This window comes from Castor canadensis, chromosome 14 (genome assembly GCF_047511655.1).
Source record: "Castor canadensis chromosome 14, mCasCan1.hap1v2, whole genome shotgun sequence".
NCBI lineage: Eukaryota > Metazoa > Chordata > Mammalia > Rodentia > Castoridae > Castor > Castor canadensis.
Genome location: NC_133399.1, coordinates 77,479,503 through 77,500,464, shown reverse-complemented (window position 1 = coordinate 77,500,464; position 20,962 = coordinate 77,479,503). Strand labels below are relative to the sequence as shown.

Genomic DNA, 20,962 nt, shown 5'->3' with positions numbered 1-20,962 from the left:
GAACTACAAAATAGCTGAAATTAATCTAATATGCTGGTCTTTGGTAATTTGTTTTATTTTCCCCCAGTAACTGTAGTTAGGTCAGTAAAATCCCATTTTTTAAACAAAGAAATTCATTTCATTTTTTCAACCAATGAAATAGTTTTATTATTCATGTTTAGAATTCATATGTGGCACATGGACGAAACTTGTAGGGGTAGTTTAAACAAATGAGGTAAGTGTGCTTAGCGACCATTTTTAATACCTTAAAAGTGGTCACTTAATAAAAATGTGAAGGTTTTTTTCACCAGAGTAAGACACCATCATTATAGTTCTTTATTGATTGAACATGCACTCATCAGGAAAAAAATGGCTTTCATCAAGGTGAAATGAGGAATAGTTAAGTGGTATAATAAGCTGTACACAACCATCAGTCCACACCTATCTTCAATTGGGCAAGGTCCAAACTGAAGGCCCTGATTTGAGCTGGAAATTACCTTGCTTCTTCCTGATGGTTGGAAATGAGTCCCATTTGTCTCTGCTCCTCACTTCACTCCAGTGCACCAAAGGCCCCTGTCTCCCCCACGTTCTTTGAAGCTGGGCTATCCCCTGTCCTGGGGTCTTGCTCTTTGATAGCCCCACCTCCTCGTGCATCTTCCTTCTCTCTTGCTGCCATTTCCCCCAGGGCTTAGAATGGGCTTAAGTTTTTGCCATCACATAAAAAAAAATGCCTCAGTTTTCTCCCTTCCTCCTCTTTTCTTCCCACACTCTCAGCTGGGACCTTCTTCATCCTTTTGTTTCCTGGTCTTATTTGTGCTTCCACATCCTCAAAAATATACCCATTCTCCTGCCTTCAGGCTGTTATTGAGGTATAAATGACACAATATATATTTAAGCCATACAACATGGTGTTTTGATATATGTACACACATACTGTGAAATGATTACCACAATCAATAGTTAACACATCTATGACCTCACATAGTCATCTTTTGTGTGTGTGTTGAAGCCATTTAAGATCCACTGTTTTAGCAAACTCCAACTACACAATGCACTGTTATCAACTAGAGTCACCGTGCTGGATATCAGATCCCCAGAACTTATTGTTCTGATGTCTGAACACGTACCCTTTGACCCACTTCTCACCTCTTCCCTGTTCCACAACCCCTAGCAACTACCATTCTGCTATTTCTATGAATTCAACACTTTTTGATTCCACATATAAGTGGAACCATATAATATTTTTCTTTCTCTGTTTGACTTCCTTCCTTCCCTCCTCCTTCGCTCTCTCCCTCCCTTCCTTCCTTTTCTCCCTTCTCTTCTTTCCTCCCCTTCTCCCTTTACTCCTTTCCTCCCTTCCTCCCTCTCTCTCACCTTCTTTTTTTTGAGGTGGGGGGGGTCTCACTATATAAGCCAGACTGGCCTCTAACTCCAATTCTCTTGCCCCAGCCTCCTAGGTGCTGGAATTACAAGCATGTACCACCACACCTGACTTATTCGACTTAGCACAATGTTCTCAATGTTCATATGTGTCATTGAAAATGACTGGATTTCCTTTCTTCTATTTTAAGGCTAAATAGGATTCCATTGTTTTAAAAATATATTCATCCATAGAAGAATACTTATGCTGTTTCTATGTCTATTTTTTATAACCAGAAGTGAGAGTTCTGGATCGTATTGTAATTACAGATTTAATTTTTTGAGGAATCCCTGTTCCATATTGGCTGCCTCTCTTTGTATTCCCATCAACAGAATATTTAAATGGTATTTAAAATAGGTCTTGAATGAGGTGAGATTTTGCCAATCACTTGGAAAGCAAGCTTCGTAGTATTAAAACTTGCTTTTCATGCCAAGCACTGGAGGCTCGTCACTGTAATCCTACCCACTCACAGTTCAAAGCCAGCCTGGACAAATAGTTTTGGAGACCCTATCTCGACAAAACCTAATACAAAGCAGGGCTGACAGGGTGGATCAAGTGGTAGAGCACCTGCCTCCCAAGCATGAGGCCCTCAGTTCAAATCCTAGTACCATCAAAAAGAAAAAAGAATTTGCTTTCCACAACTAACATTAATGTAGCTTTCCCTTCATGCTTTCATGCAAAGTGTTTCATTGGCACAGCAGCCCTGCTTATTATCCCCACTTTGTCCAAGCCTTTAAGAAACTCCCTTCTCTGACCCACTCATTGTCATCTTCTAGAACTTTATCTCTTGAGACACAGGACTTCTATGCTGCATGACTCTTGCACACAACTTTTTTTTTTCCTTTTTCTTTTATTATTCATATGTGCGTACAAGGCTTGGTTCATTTCTCCCCCCTGCCCCCATCCCCTCCCTTAACACCCACTCCACCCCCTCCTTCACCCCCCCCTCAATACCCAGCAGAAACTATTTTGCCCTTATCTCTAATTTTGTTGTAGAGAGAGTATAAGCAATAATAGGAAGGAACAAGGGGTTTTGCTGGTTGAGATAAGGATAGCTATACAGGGCATTGACTCACATTGATTTCCTGTGCGTGGGTGTTAACTTCTAGGTTAATTCTTCTTGAACTAACCTTTTCTCTAGTACCTGTTCCCCTTTTCCTATTGGCCTCAGTTGCTTTTAAGGTATCTGCTTTAGTTTCTCTGCGTTGAGGGCAACAAATGCTAGCTAATTTTTTAGGTGTCTTACCTATCCTCACCCCTCCCTTGTGTTGCACACAACTTTTGAAAGAGTATGTCAATGCATTGATTTCATCTCCTGTAAAGCATTTTACCTCCATCTGTTTTCTATATAGTAATTAACCTTCTATCTTACTTCTGTCACTGAAGTGTAAGCTCCCTTAATGGCTTCCTAGTTTATCTTGTCATCTTTTCCTCTACCCTAAACACTGTAGGTCCTTGAAAAGTGTGCAATAAATTGATAATATGGAAGAATGCCAATTTTAAAATATAATTACAATGTCAACACCTACACTTGAGTCTGGTCTCTCTTGAAACTTCCCCAGAACTTAGGATTTGTCTCATTGTCCACTTTTCTTCATCAAGACCACGATATTAGAAAGGACCTGAGAAGCTGATTTATATTCACATATCACCAACTGAGGTACAATCTTCAAAGGGCTGGAAAGAGTGAATTAGAGAACCTGTCATATGGTCAATCCCATTTACCAGGAAGGGCAATTGCAGACATTTTGAACCATTTGGCAGTTTTGAACTCTCAGCACTGATGTATTTGTTGAGAAAATGTGTTGATAATAGTCTTGAAACCATTTTGCACCTGGCATTGAATTTGCCAACTGAAATTCTGATTTTATTTCTCTAGCGGATACACTGACCAATGAATAATCTGACCATTGGAAAGCAGCATTTTCCAATGTCAGTCACCAAGGGGCCATTGTGTCTTGCTGACCAGATAAAATACTCTTCAACTCTGAGCACATGCAGATTTCTTAAAAATGATTTACTTCTGGTTGGAAATGGAAGCACTTGAAACTCTTCCTAATTCTTTCTGAATGTGGAACTTCTTGTGGTTAAATGACCCCTAGATAACAAATACTCCTAGGGTTAAAGTTCTTTTGGGTTCTGCTCACTAAGCTCCTTCTCTCTCTTGCTTGTGGGCCTTATCTGCACCGTGGGACTCCAGCCCCTCTTCTCACAGGCTAGGAGCAGAATGCAGTCAACTGATTGGGGTGGGAGGGGAGGTCTGGAACAAGGCAGTTCATGGATGGAATATTCCCTCAGAAACATAATTTTATGATCATAATCTCTTCATTCTTGGCAGTTGTAAAAACAAGAATCAGAGCCTAAAGGGTGAAACCATTGTTTTGAGGACATGTTTTCTCAGTTCATTCCAAAGGAAGCAGAAGTTTAGGGTTCAAAGTGATTCTGATGTACTAGAATATCACATCATAATCTATAGATTCTAGTGCAATTATTTTGGCAGATAGCTGTCATTGTGAGGCACTCAAAGCACATTTGAGACTTTGGGTCAAAGAGAGTGATTTTCAAACTGGACCAGGTTATTTATGGCTTTATTTTCTCTCTCTGGCCAATATACCTAAAAATTAATTTAAAATGTAGTCAAAATTCTTTACTCACTTTGGAAGGAAGATATTTCTTAATTTAAGGGAAGAAGTCACCAATTAATCTTATAAAATTAAAGCTGTGGTAGAAAGGAAGTCAGTTGTATAATCAGATTTCAGACCACCTATCATGTGAAGAGGTATGTTTCTGAGTGAAGTCATTGAAAAATTCAAGATAGATTATTAGTCATCTGAGTTATTGCCCTAAGGAAACTCTTTTCCCAAAACAGATATATTTTCAAGAAATGAATAATATTTTTGGCAAAGGATGTAACTATGCTCTTAGATTTTTACTGTTTTCTTTGCTTGCCAGATGTAGCTAACAAGTTAAGTTGTTCAAGAAATTAAAATCTAAGAAAATAAGTCAAATTATTTATTTATTTTTGCAGTACTGGGGATTGAACTCAGGGCCTTGTGCTTGCTAGGCAAACACTCCACCATTTGAGCCTCATCCCAGTCCTTTTGCTTTTAGTTTGTTTTTTCAGATAGTGTCTAGCGCTTTTGCCCAGGGCAGCCTCAAGACCAGTAAACTGGGATTCCAGGTATGCTCCACCATGCCTGGCAAGCCAAGTTATTTTTTATTGTGTCATGATTTTCTCTGCTGAAGATGCCTTGAAGAATAAAAGGATTGCTCAGACAATTAGCTTGGTATTTTACATAAGAAGCATTCTAATCCCAAACAATAAAAAAGATCTCATAACAAAACAAATGTTTACGGATATTTGGATCAAATTAATATTCTCATGAGGAAAATTACATGGAATCACAGTGTGTCTTACTTTGATTAGATTTTTATTCTTTCATATAAATTTTATTTGTTGACATTTGATGTAATAACCTACTCTGTCTAATACTCATTCATCCTTCATTTACTGTTGGTCAGACACATGGAAAGATAATGTGGTAAAAATGCAAATAAAACACTTTTGCTTGTCACAGAGCTTACTTTCACATGGCAAGATTAGACACATACAGAAATGCCTAGTTAAAATGATCTAAAAATACAATGTGCAAAGTGATTCAAGAATATCTAAGAAGTAGTAACTATACTTGACAATTGTTAAGGGATATAGTTTAGCTCAAAAGAAATATTTCTGAGAAATTCTGATTAAAATGTCTTTTTTGTGTGTGTGTGTGAGAATGGGGTTTGAACTCTGGGCCTCACCCTTGTAAAGCAGACACTACAGCTTGAGCCACACTTCCAGTCCGTTTTGCTTTGGTTATTTTGGAGATAGGGTCTCATGAACTACTTCCTCCGGCTGGCCTTGAACTGTGATCCTCCCAATTTCAGCCTGCCAAGTGTCTAAGATTATAAGCATGAGCCACTGGCACCCAGCTGCTTGTAGGTTTTATGATTTCCCAGATCATTCATGAAAAGTTAACACACATGAAGTCCTTTCCTTCAGATAGTGGCTAGTGTCTGTACTAGCCACAATACTAAACTCTATTCAATTTATAATAGTTACCAGTATCTTTTGGATTGACAAAATTATTTTTATATAATCATTTCTGTATCTTATTAAACGCTGGTTATTCAAGCTTCTATTTTTTTGAATTTACTCAGAAGCAGATATTTTGATTGATCATGTAATACCTTCCTGATCTTATGGTTTTTTTCAACTTGAAAAGCTCTCCCCAAATTAACACCTTTGTTTTAAACTCTGTGCTTAATTAGATTACAAAGTCTAAAAATAAAGGTCTTAATTTAGTGACTCTCTGTTTAAATTTTCTTTCTTATGCTTATTTCAAAAGGAAACATTTCAATTCACTAGTGTTGATCATATTTCTTGATGAAGATGAATGTAACCAGAAGTCTTAAGGAAGTTAAGAGTAGAAATCAGTTTCCTTGTTGTCTAAATTTATCATGACATAAGGAGTTACATTTGTGCTTTGTCCAAGTTTCTGGTAATATTCCTGTGTTTGTGAAATTGTTGGAAGACTATCTTGCTTAAAAAACAGCATTTTTCTAAAATTTTCATGATTTTCCTTTCTCCTATATGTTATGATTTCAAAAATAAATAAATACAAAGAAAGAAAAGTTTCTTAATTTTCCTTTTACCTCGAGATGCAAACGGCATGTTTTGATCATGTGTTGGCGTTAGCACAACACCAAGGGATCGATCTGATTACTATGAGTCACTCGTTCATTCAATAAATGCTGACTGAATATTTAATAGGCCCACGTATAAGCTGAATGCCTTCAATGTGCCATTCTAAATCAAGTTGAGTTTTTCTGTCACTCTTATTCTGCCCAAGCAACCCATACCTTTTACTTCTTACCACTGAGCACTCTCTTGACCTCCACTTGCCTACAGTGATCTAAGCCTGTGCCCCAGCAAAACAACTAAGTGGTCATAAAATTTTCATCTTAACCACTAGGAGAAGCTATGCTGCATATATTTCTAGATCCAGATATTGAAAGGCAAGTGCTTTTACAAGTTGCTTATCCCCACAGGATAAAACACATAATATTTACTCTAGTGCAATAATGCATCTGACAGATTAAGTGTACTTGTTTCAGAAAGTGCTAAAACTTCACCAGATGACACAGAGCACAAGAATAGCTTATTGGTATCTAATCTGTTTCCTTTGTTAACTTTCACACAGAGAACTGTAATGAGTAGGTGTGAAGGCATTTCTAAGCTACAAAAAGTCAGTTTGCTTTTAAGCTTCCAAGTATGGGCTTCCTAAAGTTTGTTTTTCAATAGTGTAAAGTATAGGTAAATGGTGTAAAGGCATTAAGATGTGGTATTAAAATGATCCAGTGAGGCAAAAGTAGCTGACTTGTCATTAGGTGGGAAAATGACTCCTTACACAGACAAAGGTTAAGCTTGTTTTTACCAGCAGGGCTGCTGCCTCTACACTGGTCACTTCTTCAGAGGACTAACTAGCTCGGAGAAGCCGGTGATCCCGAACTGGAAAGAGGTATGGAGACCTCTTTTCAGAACAGGAGCAAAATGAAGATTTACGCTAACACGTTTTCTCCAGTGTGGCTAGGATGTGCCAATGTTTTGTGTGTGTGTGTGTGTATTTGAAAATCTTACCTTCCTTCTTACCGGTCTATGCTTATATTCATGTGCTCCCTGCTTGGATTTTTATGTGTTGCAGCTCTTGGTTTGAAGGCTATTTTTGCAGTAACTTGTTGGATTGCAACTCTATTATGTTCAAATGAAGAACATCAGGAAATTTGGAGACCTGATGGGTTTATGCGGCCCTGTCCTCAACCTCAACCATAATCATTCAAGAAAAAGTTTACCAGGAAAAGGAATTTGAAAAGAACATTTATTCCCACATTGATTGGTGTGATTAGCTTAGTTGTAAGCAGCCAGGATTTTCTTGAAGTTTTGTTTTTTTACAGTGTATACAACTATATCCTCACAGCAGAAGAGTAAGAATGTATTTTTGATACTTGCCAACCACTAAGAAAACATCTTAAAGGAAAGATAGAAGAACTGAATGTCTGTTGGATAAAATCACCAAAAACTGAAAAAATTGACAACAGTTAAATAGAAAAAAAATTGCTGAAATTTTCAAGTAAGCCTTTTTATTAAATTTTCCTAAATTATAGCATTGATAGTAAAGGAAATAAGAAAGTATATTGAGAATATTACTAGGATATTTTTTAAAGATGGGAATGTGGTCTTTGACTAGATCATTGGTTGGATTCAGGAAGTGAAAGCTTTCTGGATTTTTGCTTTTAAGCAAAAAAGCATCATTTATAATGCTTTTCAGAGGTGCAAAATAAATGTTGGACCCCTGTCTACTTGACTTGTATAGGGAAGAGGACTCTACTGTCTTTTTGACCAAAATTCCTACTTAGTGAACTAGGGTATTTCTGTTTTGAAGACAGTAAAGCATGATATAGTCCTACGTAAATATGTCATATCATTAAGTCCCAAAATAAAAACTTTTCTGCTGGTTACCTGTCCTTTGTTCTATTAAATGGAAGGTATTTGCCAATATTTAGAACTCAGTTGTTATAGAAGTGTATACTTAGAGCCGAACACCTATGTCTTAATGATACAAAGATATCTTGAAATCCTCAATAAAATTCTTGATAGTGATAGTTGAGAATTTAACAGGCATATCTATAATGAAATCATTCACTTGAGCAACTTTTAGAAAATTACCTAATGCAATTGCATATTAAAACTCTGCACTATATAATGCAAGTGAAACTCATGTCATTCCACTATCCAATATCGTTATGTGTAATTTAAATCTTCAAAATATTACTTAAAATGCAAAATATTGAAAATGATACAGGCAAATTATGGAATCATGTTTTAGATAATTGATTAAACATGGTTAATCTTTAGGGCAAATTTCAACTTTTCATTTTAACTTTAGTTATCATTTAATTATAACATGTTATACATTAAAATCAATTGGAAGATAGCCAAAATAAACCTTTAAAGGGCAGCATCACAATTAACAACTGCTATGTATCTTATTTTTATTAGAAATCTCAATGGTGGACTAGAATGTAAAAATGTCTGGAAATATGAAATTAAGTGCTTTCCTTTCTAATTTCAAACATCTGGATGTTTTAAATTTCCTAATCTGTATTACATTATGTATATAAATCTTATTAAATATTGGTTACAACTTTTGCTTTCAACATGGATATCTTAGAGATAAGGAATTACACATAAAATTCCTGATACACTCTTATTTTTGATGATAGAATTATAGAAATTTTTCCAGAAAGAGGTTATTAAAATTAGACCATTTAAAAAGAATAATTATGCTACCTAATATTGGAAAAAGATGAAGTTTCTATGCTCAAATCTATGTATCAAGAGTGGTACACTTTTCTCGTCTTGGAACTTAGTGATTATCAATAACCTTTTAGGTTTATTTAGGGAAATTAGGAGAAATTCTGCTATTGTAGATTTTATTTCAATTATATGCTCTCTTTCCAGATCATAATCTTTACTTCTTCTGATTCCAGTATGTAAAACAATTCCTTAAGTAATCCTCCCTTATAATCAGCTACTAACCACCAAGTCAACTCCAGCTGTAAATAGTTTGATTTTACAGCAAATTATAAATAGGAATATTTACTATATTTATTTCCCTCTGAAGTTTTTATAATATACATAGAGAGAAAAATAGTATTATCTCTATCTTAAAACTTTCTAGTTATTGTGTTTAAAATTTTATGTTGCTAAATTTCCCTCAGAAAGTTCTCTTCTATTTCAGGGTTTTTATAGCTTTTATGAAATCGTGATCCTGAAGTCACATTCTCATAGCAGAGAAGTTATAGCCTCATTGTTGTTTTTCTTTGAATGGTTTGAGTTTCTATGAGAAAAGGCAATATTAGGACTTCTGTTTTGAGGTCAAGTCTGTATTTACAGTAGTTAGTAATGAAATGGTGAAGCCTGAGCTTACCAGTACAATATCTAAATGCCAAGTTCAGACACAGGACAAAGTACTTTGCAATCAGACATCAGTAAAACTGGAAGCCTGTTTTAGCAGAAATACATGCAGTATGGTCCAATAGACAGAACCAGCGACCTAAGACCCAAGGCCACTGAAGGTGGTGAGGAACAGTGGAGACAGACAGCCTTGCTGGGCTTTGAAGGAGGCATGAAAGGCGGCCGACGTTGCTGGGAGAAATTTAAAGGAAAAGTCTATACAGATAGTATTTCATTTGTCAATATTTGGTAGAGTGTGTTTTGGAAATTACAAAATATTCAATATTGCCAGCATGAAAGGTGGAAGTAGATGAAAACCAGTGCAAAGTCCTGAAAGGTGAGGAATATGCTTCCGAATTCGGTTCTCAAAACTGTTGATTAGTAACTGTGTAGAACTGGATTTCAAAGCTCATCATTCACAGCTGTCACTTTAACGGTTGATATGCAGGAAATAAAGTTTGTGTGTTCCTCTTCCTCTCTTCTCTCACATAAAGCCACACAAAGGTGATGGGGCACAGCAGTCAGGTGTGCCTTGGGTATTTCCACACCTTGTTCTCAAAATTCCCACAAGAACTAAGAATCACTTTCTTGCCTCTGGTCTTTTCCGAGTGTTAATTCTAAGAATTTCTTTAGGGATATAAGGGAGTGAAAAACTAAGATTTTTCTACCATTCATTCTTCTCTAATAGGATCATTTCTTTAGTCAATATTTTTATTCACAGGATTTGACTAGAAGCTAAGTCTCTTCATTGAGTTTTTCTTTGTATGTTAAGCTCACCAACCTCTCACATTCACAGAGCTGTATTCCTGTTTATTCCTAGTAAACATTTATACATGACTCTCTATACTGACAATTCTCAGTCTGCATCTTGAATATCAGTGAGAGGACAAAAGTTTTGAAAATATTCCCTTTAGGCTTTATAATTCTTTTACCTGAGTGTTTGTTAAATGGCAGGAGATTCATGCTCACAGGTATCATTGAAAATATTATACTTAAAATGTAAGGGAAAGGAAGAAAATTCAAATTTATTTCTTTGAAGTAGATCTCATGGTAAAGTCTGTCTTAGTTAATAGAAATCTTGTTCAAAGTTTTCAACTAAATACTTTTCATTAAATATTTTCAATAGCATTTTGAATGATCTGAGATTTCTGATAGAACAACAGAATTGACTTAGGGGAACCTGAAATGTTGCTAGACCAGAATTTAATCATGACTTGATCATTTCCTTACCAGGGATTTTGATCTGATTGACCAATTTTAATCAACAGTTACAGCTTTGTTCCTAAGAGATCATAAATCAAAGGAGTACTAAGGGGTAATTCCTAGTGCAATTCAAAGTTTGTGACAGTAAACATCCACTGTAATTGCTGGTGAACATTTGTAGGAAGTGTGTGATGTTTTGGGTTTTATTCTCCTCTGAAACCTATCTGCTTGTGAGAAAAGTTGTGCAATAAAAGAAGTTTTACTGCCACATACTATAGTTGTGCACTTCCTTTCTTTCCCTGGATTTGGAGCCTGGGGAGCACAATGGGGGTGTTGTGCTCTGGCCTGGCTTGGCATGTGTGATACTCTGAAAGGAGGTGTGAGCAGCTTCCAGTACCTATACTGTTGGCTCTCCAACTCCCCTGAACTAAGTCAAACAGCCCACCGAGCCACTTGGTCCAGTGCAAAATCCACCAGTTATTACGACCTACATAGGGAACAGAATTCCTTAATTTAAAGGTGCCCATAGGTATGTTAAGAGTTAAATAAATCATTTACCAGACTTGGAAATAAACGCTTCACAATTTGCATGCTGCATTTTCCTTGTGGCTTTCTTAATATGTGTTAAAGTGCAGGTCACAAAAGAATCCATTGTTTGTAGGAGAAAAAGGTTGTTGGCTATTAATACCATCCAGAAAGACAAGCCATCAGAGTTTACTAAAACTGTAAATATTTATTTGAAACACCAAGGCCTATCAGTAGTGCTTTTTATCATACAATTTCTAGAACATAAGTTCGCTGAAGTAAGTCTATATCTCTGACACTATTTTGTAGAGAAGTGTATGTGTGATTCCTTGGTAAATTCAGATCACATAATCAACGTAGGTCTTTCAAGGTTAAGTTTTGCTCCAAGTTATTTTTATGCTGTGCTTTCAAAAGGGGATGAGAAAAAAAAAGCTTACCTCTGTCAGTCAAATGAGATGCCTGGATCCCCCTTCTCAGCTTCGGCCTCAGCGTGCAAGCAGATGTTTGGTGAGCCAACAATCTGTTAACAGGAAGCAGGTAAAGCCTAGAGTTGCCTGCGTTACAGTCCAGTGCCCATCCAAGCACACACCTGCCTTTCAGACCTGCCGCTCACAGGCAACGCCACCCACAGGTCCTGTGTTCGCAGAGGGTAACACCCTCCTTTGGGATCAGTGGGTTTCAGGAGAAGCAGCTAGGGAGCCGCTGAGCTGATATTGCAGGGAAGGCTTGCCTGCCCCAGACAAAACCCTTTCCTGCAGCCTGATGGTAGATATGCAGCATTATCACATTGCCTTCCACTTCTCCAATCAGCTAATTGCAGCAGCAGTCAACAGCTTGTGAAAAGGGCAGCTTGCAGGCATGTGTGGCTGTAATAATTGTGTGCTAACATATCCATTGCTTCTCTCTTCTCTCAACAGATTTTTTTTTTTTAAATGCTTCTTCCAGGGCAAACCTCAGCAGAATATGCCCCACTGTTTTCCATAAGTAAAATGGCTGGTCCTCCCAGCCCTGCGGCAGGCAGCTCATTGGGTTCCACTGGCTTTTCGTAGCCATAGCAACAACCAACAGACAGACTTAGACCGTAAGCATGGCTGATCATGTGCAGCGTGCGACACAGCTTGTTAATTTCTTTTTATCAAACTCATCATTTTTGGAGGAGGGTAGCTTCTGTTATCTTTCTCAGTGTTTCACTGATAGTCCAAGTGCTCTGAATTTTTAAAATTCATCTTCCTGAAGAACTTTTGTGATAGGAGCCAGTGCTGCATGTGAAATCAAGGAAGTGAAACTGCATTCTGGTCTATCCAGGTTAATAATATGCAAATCACCAGAGAGACACTAATTGGAACCATTGTCAAAACAGGCTCTACTTTTGAGTCAGAGTCACAGAACGAGCTGAAGGAGATTGGGAAACGGGGCAATTGTGCTTTTTGTTTTTAAATGATAAGCTTGTAGCTATTTAACTGAAACAAAGCCCCAGGAATTATTATATATGGTCAAGTAAAAACCCAACCAAATGGGATACTTTAATAAGATTTTTGAAATGTCCATTTACTGATGGAAGTCATTTGCTCAATTATTTTAATAAATTACACAATTTAAAATAGTCTTAAAAAGTCCCATTGTTTCCACCAAAGAAATGATTCTGTTCAATTATAATTCATTTTCACTTTAAAAGTATTTTAAAAATCCAAAATCAGATTAAAAATCCTTTGAGTGTAAGCATTACCTTCAAGGTGGGAATAATTTTAGTCCATCAGTGCGATGGATTGCACTCTACCCTTTCTTAAAATTTCACCTCCTCTGTGACTAGTCTGGGTTTAACTTCATTAACAATTTATTCCTTCTGCAACACTCTTCCTTAACTACTGTCAACAGTCAGATTTTCTACTGGATATATTTTCAAAGCACTGTCCCTTTATTTTTGCTTGTAGAAATCTGTTTGAAATAGTGTGTTAACACTTTGGACTTGTAAATACAGACGTTTTGTTTAGTAGTCATTGATTTGTACTTTGTAAGTATTGCATGTCCTGCCCAAGTTAACATTCCTATCTTTAGCAGCCATCCCCAAACCTTTGTATGCCTAGGAAGAATCCCGTGGATGTAGACTTGGTGGTCTCATTTCCCTCCCCTGTTCCAAGCAGATTGACACTTGGCCGGTCAACATGTCCACTGACGATAAGTGGGTTCACCTGTCTTGCTTGGGGTTCTCACACCTCACACCGTCTTAAAGCTGCTTCTCTAATTTCAAAATCCTGAATTACATACTGTTCCACGCCTCCTTGCCCTATGAATGTTTCTGTCACCTGAAAGGCTCTGAATTGGACCCTGCCTCAGCTCCTTTCACCTCCATCCCAAGCTTCCTCTCACCTGTCCCTCAACACCTTACTCAAATAGCCAACCTTGCTGGTGATACTCCTCGGTGGAGTTTGCTGTGGCCATCTGTATACTTCCACTCTAGCTGGGATCTATCTCTTTTAGTACAGTACTTCTCATGCTCTGTGGACTTATTGGCAGTTTTCTTTTGATATCTGACTCCCAGACTGCTCTATCAACTGCCTGGAAACGAATTGGTCCATGTCTTATTTGTCTTCATACTTGGAATTTTCTACCTTCTCAATACATGTTTGTTTGGCTTTGGCTTTTTGTGTTTGCTTATTTTGAGATAGGACCCTCCTTGTGTTGCACAGGCTGGTCTCAGACTCCTGGACTGATGTGATCCTCCTGCTTCATTCTCCTGAGTGGCTGGGACTATAGGCATGTACCACCACACATGGCTTTCTCAATACATCTTGAATGAGGACCTATAACACTGTATGAATAGGTACTAAATGATTGTGTGAAGTCTGTTTTAACTCATGTTTTCTTCAATATCACACATTTGTTGATTTACCCCTTCAGAAAAATTGAAGTGATTTTGATTAAATATCGGCATATTATAAAAAGATACTAACAAACCCTCTAAGGTAATTTTGTGTTTAGGATGGCTTTTTTTTCCATTACTTATCTGAAAACCTCTTTATTTTATCCATACACTTAATTGATTAACTAGGTATAAGAATCTTTGAAGTCATTTTCCTTTGGAATTCCAAAGACCTTCCTTCTATCTTCCATCTCCCTGATCCACTACAAAGAATAGAAATGGAATGTCCCCACACTGCACAGGACTGAGAGCTGGGAAGCTGGTAGGAACTGAGACTAATCCTCTTCCTCTTGTGGTTCCATAGTGGTCCTCATGGCACCTGTATAGGTTATTAAATAGTTGTTTCTCAGTTACCATGGGAGATTGGCTCCAGGATGCCCACCTTGACACACAGGTGGTCTTTTGGGTCACCTTTCCATTTTCAATTCATAGTTTTTGCCTGTTTTCACTAACAGGATAGTATAGAATTGTAAGCAAAGTGGTCATAAAAATATTGTCAAATTTTTGTATATCTAAACATTATAATTAAATTTGCTACATGATTAAAATGCAATAAGATATCCATTGATATATAATTCATCTACTAATTGGGTTCTTATTATAAAATAAAAATGAGAGATATGGGTGAAAATCTCCATTTAGAAATTATTTTCAGTATGAAAGCATATACTACCATACCATAATATGATTTTCTAAAACAAATACAATATTTATTTATAAAGACTTTTAACTATAACACTAATAATAGACTATCAGTCTACAAATCATTTTAAAAGCTAAGTTATACCACCCATAAATCTATCTCTACTGTTTATTCATCTATCTATTAAGTGAGGGCAAGCACAGATGTGTAATATCTTAACACCTGGTGAATCTTAGATGGAGAGCTTTTCCAGTTTATTTTACTATGTCGTACAATTTTACTGTTTCACTTTTCTATAAATTTGAAACCTTAGTCTTCAGGATAATGATTTTTTTAAAAAAATGATATAAAATGAGAATAGTACATAGTGTTTATCATAGTCACAGATTAAGATTATTAGGTGGGGCATAACTGTTTATCAAAGTTGAAAGTAAAGAAATTGATAAATTATGGACCAAGGGGACTGTGATTATTGTTATTAAGCAAACATCATGGTACAGAGTAATGGAAACATTTTTTCAATTTCTTTTTTTTTTTTTGTGGAACTGGGGTTTGAAGTCACAGCTTCATACTTGCCGGGCAGGTGCTCTACCACTTCAGCCACATTCCCAGCTGCACTTTCTTGAAAGAAGTTTGCTCTTTCCCTAAATTTACTGCTTCTCTGTATCCTGACCTTAAGCCATTTATATGCTGGTTCCCATGTTGAAATCCTTGTTAATCTTGTTTTTTCATTGCTGTAGAAATTCAACAAGATCGTTGATGCTTACTTAAATCCACGTGTTCTGTGGTCATACCTATTTTAGAGCTAGATTCTATCAAAGCATTCACTGTCTGGATAATAAAGTCTTTCTAAGACTTAACTTAGATAATAATATTTAAGCATGGTTTGTTCATAGCACAGACTTTTTTATAAAGCTTAAAGTAAAATTTCTAATTTCTAACAACAAATAGACAAGGTTACAGGTTGTTCCAAAATCTTGCATATTTAGAAGTTTTCACAACGGTTTGATCAGTGTGCTAAGTGGGACCATGATGGGAGATGTGATGACCACTTGAGCAGGATTAGGACAAGGATGGGAGGATCTCAGTGAAGCAAGTATTTCTAAAATTCCAACCTCTGAGAAATCTATGCAGGGAAACTGACTGACCTACAGGTTGTTAATCACACAACGTCATTTCCTCTGAGGAAATCTGATCATCATTAGTACCCAGAGTGACCTCAGTATATCCAAGGTACCTGAAACCTAAACAAACCCACCCCAGCAAATGCTTTGTGCATCTACATATTGAATGAATTAAAAATGAGAAAACCAGTACAGAAGAACAAAGCCTTACCACAGGGCAAATGATGGGATTGTTAATGGCAGCAGTAAAAACTGTTTTTAAAACTGGTTATAAAGTAAAACCATTAACCCAAAACTACCTCGTGTATACCACGGAATAAAACGCCATTAGTTACCATTACCTGTCAAAGTTCTGTCTCCCCTGTAGATTAAGAGGTATAAGGAAAAGGTGGCAAGAGGTACAGGAAGAAGGCTTAGCCAAGCCTAAGCTGGACAGCCTTGCTCTTGACCAGCTAGTAATAACAATGTTGTTTTAAATAGTCCAGGCTTATCAAGCTCTGAGTTGCAAATGTCTATGATTGCAGCAACTTGAAAGGCAGCCTTATCTTAAAATATTCACTTATATGTGTTGGTACCAGCCTAGGGGAAAATTGTGGTGTGATCCAATAACAACAACAAAAACTAAGCCACAATTAAACCATCCACCCACCCACCTCCAACACAGCGTGCTAACCCCAAACATAAATACATCTTGCTAAGCCCAGCTAGCGATGAGCACGCACAGCAGGTTTGCATAAAACTCACAGTGTGAGAAATTCTGGAAGCCAAGCAGCAAAGGCTGTACCTGCCCTCAAGGAATCTGATTATTGTTTATGTGTCATAATGATAAGCTTGAAAAGGGAGGGAGGAGGAGGCAGCTGTTGTCATTCTCCTGTAAGGGGCCATGCTTTCACTCTGACCAGATTAACAGGGTTTGTCTCCCGTGACCTTTTCCACTTACCATTGTGCCCTGTGGAAACTGTGACTGCCAGGTACTTTTGGGCAGTGTGCCACCATGTCCAGCTACATAGAAAAATCTCTGGGCTCTGTCGTCACAGCATTGTTGAATTAGTAGCGAAGCACACCAGCTTTGGCAAACAACGTCTGGCAAGAAGCATTTTAAACAAATATGCTGCTCGTTTCACCTGAGCCACTGAAACAAACTAAGGCACAGAGTGAAACTGGGCAGCATTTGTCAGTGCTAAAGAGGCAAACGCCAAAGCAAGCCCCCAGTATCCAAGTGCACAAATCCCAGAGAAATGAAAATAGGGGAGGTCACCTCATTCTTCAGAAACTCTTCTGATATAAGTGCTCGGTGAGATTCATTATCAAAGTAGTACAGTGGGGCCTGAGTGATAGACAGTATGATACACACTGAAGAATCCAATAGTCAAATGCCAAATGAGAAAAGCAGTTGAAAATCACACTGAAAATAGTAGATGCTCTGTGAAAGGCCTACCAGTGATAGTATACACAGCCAGGAAAAGTAAATTATGTATCCTTGCAAAATAATAGTCAGGAGCTCCATTGTATGAGGTTAAGACTATAATCCAGAAGGGTAACTTCTTTTTACTAAATCTATCTAAATTAGAATTAATTTCCTATATTTTCAAAGGTAAGACTAGGACATCCTGGCTGCTGGATAGTTACCTTGAACTGATGTTCTACTTTTCAGCATTTATCGTAGTAAAGAAAGATTAACTTTGGAAACATTGCTTGTGGGTTTAAAGTAGCATGACAACTCATTTCCCAACCAACATTAAGCAGGAGGGTGGACTCTTTGAAGAGCTGCTACCTAACCTGTATCTTGAAGGAAATGAGAGAAAGACATAAAAAAGATCCATAAACCAAGTTTAGGAATTATGAGATAGTTTGGTGCATTTACTGCCATGCATTAGATGAAACTGATGTGTCCCCTGAAATAATACAACATATGAAAAAGTTTGAAACTCAACAATTAGAAACAAACTCAAGTTAATTTTTAATATTTGGTAACACCCAAGAAATAATCTTACAGGGTTAGGATTGGTTGCAAGAGAAAACCTAATTATAGGGCTTAAGTAAGACAAAGATTTATTTTTCTCTTGGTTAAAAAATAGACAATTTAGGACCAGTATAGAATTGCCCCATGGTTATCAGGACTCCAACTCTTTCTCTCTCCCTCCCTCTTCACCTCCCTCACTCCCTCCTCTTCTCTATCCTCCCACCTCCACTCTTTTTCCAGAGGATTGAACTCAGGGGTTCACACACACACCACGAGAGAGAGCACTCTACCAGTTGAGCCACAGCTCCAGACCTTTTGTTTTTATTTTATTTTGAGATAGGGTCTTGCTAACTTTTTTGTTGGGGCTGGCCTTGACTCTTGATCCTCCCGCCTCTGCCTCCTAAGTAGCTGGGATTGCAGGATTGTGTCACCATGTCTGGCTTCCTTCATTTCTTGACATTGTCAGTGAGTTTTGTGTATTGGATTCCTTAGGGATTCATTTACATTAATCACCGTCTTGCTGTTTTGAAAGAAAAGCCCCATGAAGCTACATTCTTAGTTATTCTCTCATATGTTGCCAATATGGCCAGGCATTATCATGGCGAGGATGTGCAGGGCTGATCTGACAGATTGAGGTTGTGTCCTTCCTTCCAAGAAGGTGGAAAACTGGTCCATCTAGGCTCACCTGCCTACCTAGACACTGTGATTATTTTCCCAACATGGACTCAAACAAGCACCTCTCAGTCCAGTGCTCTCCTTATTCTAGTTCCATAGCAATTTCTCAGATTATTTTTTCTTTCATCTACTGGACAAATAAACAACATGGACTCAAATACTTTACTCAGCCATGAAGAAAAATGAAATCTTATCATTTGCAGGTAAAAGGATAGAACTGGAGAACATCATTCTGAGCAAGGTCAGCCAGACCCAGAAGACCAAAAATCATATGTTCTTCCTCATATGCAGACTTTAGATCTAGGGCAAATGCAGCAATGCTGTTGGACTTGGATCACAGGACAAGGGGAGAGCACATACGGGAGATATAGGAATAGGTAGAAAATCCATAACATGAAAGCGTTTGATGTCCCCACTCCAGAGGAACTAATACAGAAACCTTAAAATGACAGACTATCATGAGCAGGGGATCAGGAACCAAGGTAAAGATCAGTTAGAGTTAAATCAACATGGGTGGTAACACATGGATACATGAAAGCAATAGTAGGAATCTTTCTGTATAGCTATCCTTAACTCGACTAGCAAAAACGCTTTGTCTTTCTTATTATACATGTGTCCTTTCTTCAACAAAATCAGTGACAAGGAAGGGCAGAACGGGACCTGCCTGAAACTGAGGAGGGGAGGGGTGGGGGAGGGGGTCAGAGTGGAGAAATGACTCAAACAATGTATGCACATGTAAATAAACAAACAAACAAACAAAAATATTCTGTAAGTTATCAGCTGTGAGAGCTTGTGCAAACTACTCTTTGTGCCTCATTTTCCTGGTGTGTAAAAGGGGATGATATTGTCTAACTCAGAGTTATTGTGACAAGTGAATGAATTAATTTATATAAGTGGTATAAAATGATATTAGATATTATCTTGTATGTTCATTTCTTTTATTTATGTCACTGCTACAACGTGCCCGGCATTGTGAAGAATCTTCGGAACCTTCTAATGTAGTTGGAAAGATCAGGTAGACAGAGACCAGAGAAGTAAAAGCAATGCAAATTCATGTGCAAAAGAACAGAACTGACATTAAGGGCCAAGGGAGTTCAGCAAAGAGGCAGAGGCAGTGTCGTCAATGGGAATCACAGAGCACCCGTGACTCGGTCTGGAATGGGCAAATCTGTAGGAAAATTATTGGAGGCCTTTTACTTTCACTTCTTGCTCTTCCCCAATGCTTGCTTCCACCCTCTGATTTAAATTAATACTGGTTGTTTCTCTCTCCCATTGCCTGAGTGCCCTTACTTCTGTAATAACCCTTTTAATGAAGTGTAGTGAACTTCATCGGCCAGAATGCCCCCTCATGGCCCCTCTTGGGAGGGTTCACTTCTGGAGCATGGGAAGAAAGAAGGAGCTGAGACAGCAGTGTGACAGGGCAGCACCGGAGGAAGACACATTCATGTTGGGGAAAGTAGGCCATGCCTAAGGACTTTCAGACAGCTCCTCTGAGGACACAGAGCGGCCCTTTACCAAAGGGCCACCTTTTTCTTTAAGACTCATGTATATGGATTTTGAGATAAGGGCCTAGGTAGCCCAGTTTCAATCAGAGTGAACATATTGTGTTGTTATATTTACTTGTGCGGTTATTTAATCTTTATTGGGCTGCTACATTATAAATTTTATGGTGACAGAAACCATTTATGTTTTATCTTTGCCCTGTTTATAGTGCTTAGTGTTGTGCCTGGCCTGCAGATATAGAAATAGTGAATGGGCAAATGAAGGAATGAGTAGGCTGGGGAGTCACAGGTGAGTTGCATCTTCCTGCAAGGCTGTCCCCCCATTTGTCCAACAAGCACTTCTTTTCTAACCTGTTCTCCCTACTTAAGAACAGCATCAGTTGTCAGATTACTAAATTATTGCTCACATTCTGGTGGGTAGAAAAATAAGGCAGCCCATAGTGATGTTACAATGTGATTTCTTCAGTATAATTAGACCTAGGGAGCCAATGGAAAAATGACTAGTCCCCAGGCTTCATGAAGGGCTGGACTTGAACTGGGCCAAATGGATAAAGAAGAAAGGGCTGGGAAAGGATTTCTAAGCTGAGGAAGTGGCAGGTGTGAGAGCACAGAGACAGGAAGACCCCAGGAAGTTCAATGTGGTTGAAGCTTGGACAGAGGCAAGAGTGAAGGGAGATGAGATTAGTAAATGTGTGGCTGTTTATGAAACACCTGGTTTTGCATGTTATGGAGTTTGGATCTTATCTCTCCAGAAATGGGAAGCCTCCACAGGGTTTAAAAGAGAACAGAGATGTAACCATATTTGTATTTTAGAAAGATAGCCCAGGGACACATTTACTTGGAGCAACTCACAGGCTTTATGTTCTGGTTATTTTTATTACTAGTCATTATTATCAGACATCTGTTGAACACCTTCTCTATGTAAGGTATTCATATTAGGAGCCAAGAA

General features: G+C 37.9%; 1 protein-coding gene across 14 annotated transcripts in view; it reads right to left on the bottom strand.

Annotated features, from left to right (window-relative positions):
* Nucleotides 1–20,962, bottom strand: part of Sorbs2 (sorbin and SH3 domain containing 2) — a 326,863-nt gene that overhangs the window by 193,046 nt on the left and 112,855 nt on the right. For 3 of the 14 annotated variants that reach the window (XM_074054801.1, XM_074054799.1, XM_074054803.1), the window contains exon 1: nt 11,624–12,615. The exons of 1 other annotated variant lie outside the window; for it this stretch is intronic. The gene's annotated coding sequence lies outside the window, so the exon portion shown is untranslated. Of the gene's footprint in view, nt 1–11,623; nt 12,618–20,962 lie in introns of those variants that run through there. 10 more of the 14 variants (XM_074054815.1, XM_074054814.1, XM_074054816.1 and 7 more) reach the window with 6 other exon arrangements.